At 47.7% G+C, this 6,000-nt stretch overlaps 9 non-coding genes across 9 annotated transcripts; 5 read left to right on the forward strand and 4 right to left on the reverse strand.

Annotated features, from left to right (window-relative positions):
• Positions 1-957: 957 nt before the first annotated feature.
• On the reverse strand, positions 958-1,029 carry trnag-ucc (transfer RNA glycine (anticodon UCC)). Its single transcript has one exon. It is a non-coding gene; the product is annotated as a tRNA-Gly (tRNA).
• A 446-nt stretch (positions 1,030-1,475) lies between these two features.
• trnai-aau (transfer RNA isoleucine (anticodon AAU)) lies at positions 1,476-1,549 on the forward strand. Its single transcript has one exon. It is a non-coding gene; the product is annotated as a tRNA-Ile (tRNA).
• A 652-nt stretch (positions 1,550-2,201) lies between these two features.
• On the reverse strand, positions 2,202-2,273 carry trnag-ucc (transfer RNA glycine (anticodon UCC)). Its single transcript has one exon. It is a non-coding gene; the product is annotated as a tRNA-Gly (tRNA).
• Positions 2,274-2,719: 446 nt separating this feature from the next.
• On the forward strand, positions 2,720-2,793 carry trnai-aau (transfer RNA isoleucine (anticodon AAU)). Its single transcript has one exon. It is a non-coding gene; the product is annotated as a tRNA-Ile (tRNA).
• A 652-nt stretch (positions 2,794-3,445) lies between these two features.
• Positions 3,446-3,517, reverse strand: trnag-ucc (transfer RNA glycine (anticodon UCC)). Its single transcript has one exon. It is a non-coding gene; the product is annotated as a tRNA-Gly (tRNA).
• Positions 3,518-3,637: 120 nt separating this feature from the next.
• Positions 3,638-3,710, forward strand: trnav-uac (transfer RNA valine (anticodon UAC)). Its single transcript has one exon. It is a non-coding gene; the product is annotated as a tRNA-Val (tRNA).
• Positions 3,711-4,538: 828 nt separating this feature from the next.
• trnad-guc (transfer RNA aspartic acid (anticodon GUC)) lies at positions 4,539-4,610 on the forward strand. The gene has a single exon. It is a non-coding gene; the product is annotated as a tRNA-Asp (tRNA).
• A 79-nt stretch (positions 4,611-4,689) lies between these two features.
• trnag-ucc (transfer RNA glycine (anticodon UCC)) lies at positions 4,690-4,761 on the reverse strand. The gene has a single exon. It is a non-coding gene; the product is annotated as a tRNA-Gly (tRNA).
• Positions 4,762-5,207: 446 nt separating this feature from the next.
• Positions 5,208-5,281, forward strand: trnai-aau (transfer RNA isoleucine (anticodon AAU)). The gene has a single exon. It is a non-coding gene; the product is annotated as a tRNA-Ile (tRNA).
• Positions 5,282-6,000: the final 719 nt, after the last annotated feature.

Here is a 6,000-nt window from a genome sequence, read left to right on the forward strand (position 1 = left end):
TCTGACACTATGGGCAAGCCTGTCATCACACCTCATTAGTAGATGGGAACAATCTATATTTTGTGTTAGGCCTTATTAAGACAATTGCGAGCACAGGAAGCAATCATGCCATCCCCGTGCTGTTGTTGTGCCTTCTGCGCTTGGCTTCGGATGTGGAAAAAAACAGAATAAAACAATTACACCTGGTGGACATTCATCCGTCATGCCTGAAGGGTTCCACTATCAACTGTGGGCCGGTTAGCTCAGTTGGTTAGAGCGTGGTGCTAATAACGCCAAGGTCGCGGGTTAGATCCCCGTACGGGCCAAAAGTTCTTCTCTTTGTTTTGCTATATCATGCTTTCAGACGGTCATCTGTCAAGCAGAGGCAAATGGTGAATCAGGTAAATAACGTACACTGAAGTTATACACTCAAACTTATAGTTTTTAAAGCTGTTCTCAGTGGCATTCACACAGTCAAAACCTTCGTTGGAGAATGCGGGCATCGATCCCGCTACCTCTCGCATGCTAAGCGAGCGCTCTACCATTTGAGCTAATTCCCCTTGAAGAAACAGGAGCTGTTAGCCTCTCATGACAACAGCATAACATTTAGAAGGCTGAAGCATGTTGATCAGAGGTGACTCACTTCAGCAGTAGCACAGGGAGAACTATGCACAGTTTCAGGTTTCTGGGACTTCACATCACTGACAAGCTCACTCACCATGCATTCCCTAATGAAAAAGGCACAAGAACACACACACCTTCTGTGAAGATTGAGAAGGGGCCAGTATTACCTGTTGCATGTTGTAGAGATTCAGCTGCACACAGCTTCCTCGTTAGTATAGTGGACAGTATCTCCGCCTGTCACACGGAAGACCGGGGTTCGATTCCCCGACGGGGAGAGAGTATGTTTTTTCTGAACCTACGGCCGAAAAACCTGAATAGGTTTTGGAGCAGCGAGGTGCGACGCGCTAAAGGCAATGCGTTGGCCGGGAATCGAACCCGGGTCAACTGCTTGGAAGGCAGCTATGCTCACCACTATACCACCAACGCCACAAACAAGCACACCATTGTTTTGCTGAAAGACCCTCAGTGTAAATTTTCCCCTGGGAAAGATGACCAAACTCTGTCATTTCCACTGCGGGACACATGCACGCTTGGTGGAAAATTGTGCTTTCTGTAGTGGAGTGGTCATCACGTTCGCCTTACACGCGAAAGGTCCCTGGTTCGAAACCAGGCAGAAACATGCCTTTAGTTCTTGTCTTTTGTCTGACACTATGGGCAAGCCTGTCATCACACCTCATTAGTAGATGGGAACAATCTATATTTTGTGTTAGGCCTTATTAAGACAATTGCGAGCACAGGAAGCAATCATGCCATCCCCGTGCTGTTGTTGTGCCTTCTGCGCTTGCCTTCGGATGTGGAAAAAAACAGAATAAAACAATTACACCTGGTGGACATTCATCCGTCATGCCTGAAGGGTTCCGCTATCAACTGTGGGCCGGTTAGCTCAGTTGGTTAGAGCGTGGTGCTAATAACGCCAAGGTCGCGGGTTCGATCCCCGTACGGGCCAAAAATTCTTCTCTTTGTTTTGCTATATCATGCTTTCAGACGGTCATCTGTCAAGCAGAGGCAAATGGTGAATCAGGTAAATAACGTACACTGAAGTTATACACTCAAACTTATAGTTTTTAAAGCTGTTCTCAGTGGCATTCACACAGTCAAAACCTTCGTTGGAGAATGCGGGCATCGATCCCGCTACCTCTCGCATGCTAAGCGAGCGCTCTACCATTTGAGCTAATTCCCCTTGAAGAAACAGGAGCTGTTAGCCTCTCATGACAACAGCATAACATTTAGAAGGCTGAAGCATGTTGATCAGAGGTGACTCACTTCAGCAGTAGCACAGGGAGAACTATGCACAGTTTCAGGTTTCTGGGACTTCACATCACTGACAAGCTCACTCACCATGCATTCCCTAATGAAAAATGCACAAGAACACACACACCTTCTGTGAAGATTGAGAAGGGCCCAGTATTACCTGTTGCATGTTGCAGAGATTCAGCTGCACACAGCTTCCTCGTTAGTATAGTGGACAGTATCTCCGCCTGTCACGCGGAAGACCGGGGTACGATTCCCCGACGGGGAGAGAGTATGTTTTTTCTGAACCTACGGCCGAAAAACCTGAAAAGGTTTTGGAGCAGCGAGGTGCGACGCGCTAAATGCAATGCGTTGGCCGGGAATCGAACCCGGGTCAACTGCTTGGAAGGCAGCTATGCTCACCACTATACCACCAACGCCACAAACAAGCACACCATTGTTTTGCTGAAAGACCCTCAGTGCAAATTTTCCCCTGGGAAAGATGACCAAACTCTGTCATTTCCACTGCGGGACACATGCACGCTTGGTGGAAAATTGTGGTTTCTGTAGTGGAGTGGTCATCACGTTCGCCTTACACGCGAAAGGTCCCTGGTTCGAAACCAGGCAGAAACATGCCTTTAGTTCTTGTCTTTTGTCTGACACCTTGGGCAAGCCTGTCATCACACCTCATTAGTAGATGGGAACAATCTATATTTTGTGTTAGGCCTTATTAAGACAATTGCGAGCACAGGAAGCAATCATGCCATCCCCGTGCTGTTGTTGTGCCTTCTGCGCTTGCCTTCGGATGTGGAAAAAAACAGAATAAAACAATTACACCTGGTGGACATTCATCCGTCATGCCTGAAGGGTTCCGCTATCAACTGTGGGCCGGTTAGCTCAGTTGGTTAGAGCGTGGTGCTAATAACGCCAAGGTCGCGGGTTCGATCCCCGTACGGGCCAAAAGTTCCTCTCTTTGTTTTGCTATATCATGCTTTCAGACGGTCATCTGTCAAGCAGAGGCAAATGGTGAATCAGGTAAATAACGTACACTGAAGTTATACACTCAAACTTATAGTTTTTAAAGCTGTTCTCAGTGGCATTCACACAGTCAAAACCTTCGTTGGAGAATGCGGGCATCGATCCCGCTACCTCTCGCATGCTAAGCGAGCGCTCTACCATTTGAGCTAATTCCCCTTGAAGAAACAGGAGCTGTTAGCCTCTCATGACAACAGCATAACATTTAGAAGGCTGAAGCATGTTGATCAGAGGTGACTCACTTCAGCAGTAGCACAGGGAGAACTATGCACAGTTTCGGGTTTCTGGGACTTCACATCACTGACAAGCTCACTCACCATGCATTCCCTAATGAAAAAGGCACAAGAACACACACACCTTCTGTGAAGATTGAGAAGGGGCCAGTATTACCTGTTGCATGTTGTAGAGATTCAGCTGCACACAGCTTCCTCGTTAGTATAGTGGACAGTATCTCCGCCTGTCACGTGGAAGACCGGGGTTCGATTCCCCGACGGGGAGAGAGTATGTTTTTTCTGAACCTACGGCCGAAAAACCTGAAAAGATTTTGGAGCAGCGAGGTACGACGCGCTAAAGGCAATGCGTTGGCCGGGAATCGAACCCGGGTCAACTGCTTGGAAGGCAGCTATGCTCACCACTATACCACCAACGCCACAAACAAGCACACCATTGTTTTGCTGAAAGACCCTCAGTGTAAATTTTCCCCTGGGAAAGATGACCAAACTCTGTCATTTCCACTGCGGGACACATGCACGCTTGGTGGAAAATTGTGGTTTCTGTAGTGTAGTGGTCATCACGTTCGCCTTACACGCGAAAGGTCCCTGGTTCGAAACCAGGCAGAAACATGCCTTTAGTTCTTGTCTTTTGTCTGACACTATGGGCAAGCCTGTCATCACACCTCATTAGTAGATGGGAACAATCTATATTTTGTGTTAGGCCTTATTAAGACAATTGCGAGCACAGGAAGCAATCATGCCATCCCCGTGCTGTTGTTGTGCCTTCTGCGCTTGGCTTCGGATGTGGAAAAAAACAGAATAAAACAATTACACCTTGTGGACATTCATCCGTCATGCCTGAAGGGTTCCGCTTTCAACTGTGGGCCGGTTAGCTCAGTTGGTTAGAGCGTGGTGCTAATAACGCCAAGGTCGCGGGTTGGATCCCCGTACGGGCCAAAAATTCTTCTCTTTGTTTTGCTATATCATGCTTTCAGACGGTCATCTGTCAAGCAGAGGCAAATGGTGAATCAGGTAAATAACGTACACTGAAGTTATACACTCAAACTTATAGTTTTTAAAGCTGTTCTCAGTGGCATTCACACAGTCAAAACCTTCGTTGGAGAATGCGGGCATCGATCCCGCTACCTCTCGCATGCTAAGCGAGCGCTCTACCATTTGAGCTAATTCCCCTTGAAGAAACAGGAGCTGTTAGCCTCTCATGACAACAGCATAACATTTAGAAGGCTGAAGCATGTTGATCAGAGGTGACTCACTTCAGCAGTAGCACAGGGAGAACTATGCACAGTTTCAGGTTTCTGGGACTTCACATCACTGACAAGCTCACTCACCATGCATTCCCTAATGAAAAAGGCACAAGAACACACACACCTTCTGTGAAGATTGAGAAGGGGCCAGTATTACCTGTTGCATGTTGCAGAAATTCAGCTGCACACAGCTTCCTCGTTAGTATAGTGGACAGTATCTCCGCCTGTCACGCGGAAGACCGGGGTTCGATTCCCCGACGGGGAGAGAATATGTTTTTTCTGAACCTACGGCCGAAAAACCTGAAAAGGTTTTGGAGCAGCAAGGTGCGACGTGCTAAATGCTATGCGTTGGCCGGGAATCGAACCCGGGTCAACTGCTTGGAAGGCAGCTATGCTCACCACTATACCACCAACGCCACAAACAAGCACACCATTGTTTTGCTGAAAGACCCTCAGTGCAAATTTTCCCCTGGGAAAGATGACCAAACTCTGTCATTTCCACTGCGGGACACATGCACGCTTGGTGGAAAATTGTGGTTTCTGTAGTGTAGTGGTCATCACATTCGCCTTACACGCGAAAGGTCCCTGGTTCGAAACCAGGCAGAAACATGCCTTTAGTTCTTGTCTTTTGTCTGACACTATGGGCAAGCCTGTCATCACACCTCATTAGTAGATGGGAACAATCTATATTTTGTGTTAGGCCTTGTTAAGACAATTGCGAGCACAGGAAGCAATCATGCCATCCCCGTGCTGTTGTTGTGCCTTCTGCGCTTGGCTTCGGATGTGGAAAAAAACAGAATAAAACAATTACACCTGGTGGACATTCATCCGTCATGCCTGAAGGGTTCCGCTTTCAACTGTGGGCCGGTTAGCTCAGTTGGTTAGAGCGTGGTGCTAATAACGCCAAGGTCGCGGGTTCGATCCCCGTACGGGCCAAAAATTCTTCTCTTTGTTTTGCTATATCATGCTTTCAGACGGTCATCTGTCAAGCAGAGGCAAATGGTGAATCAGGTAAATAACGTACACTGAAGTTATACACTCACACTTATAGTTTTTAAAGCTGTTCTCAGTGGCATTCACACAGTCAAAACCTTCGTTGGAGAATGCGGGCATCGATCCCGCTACCTCTCGCATGCTAAGCGAGCGCTCTACCATTTGAGCTAATTCCCCTTGAAGAAACAGGAGCTGTTAGCCTCTCATGACAACAGCATAACATTTAGAAGGCTGAAGCATGTTGATCAGAGGTGACTCACTTCAGCAGTAGCACAGGGAGAACTATGCACAGTTTCAGGTTTCTGGGACTTCACATCACTGACAAGCTCACTCACCATGCATTCCCTAATGAAAAAGGCACAAGAACACACACACCTTCTGTGAAGATTGAGAAGGGGCCAGTATGACCTGTTGCATGTTGCAGAGATTCAGCTGCACACAGCTTCCTCGTTAGTATAGTGGACAGTATCTCCGCCTGTCACGCGGAAGACCGGGGTTCGATTCCCCAACGGGGAGAGAATATGTTTTTTCTGAACCTACGGCCGAAAAACCTGAAAGGGTTTTGGAGCAGCAAGGTGCGACGTGCTAAAGACAATGCGTTGGCCGGGAATCGAACCCCGGTCAACTGCTTGGAAGGCAGCTATGCTCACCACTATACCACC

The sequence above is a fragment of the Astyanax mexicanus genome, unplaced genomic scaffold (assembly GCF_023375975.1).
Source record: "Astyanax mexicanus isolate ESR-SI-001 unplaced genomic scaffold, AstMex3_surface scaffold_39, whole genome shotgun sequence".
NCBI lineage: Eukaryota > Metazoa > Chordata > Actinopteri > Characiformes > Acestrorhamphidae > Astyanax > Astyanax mexicanus.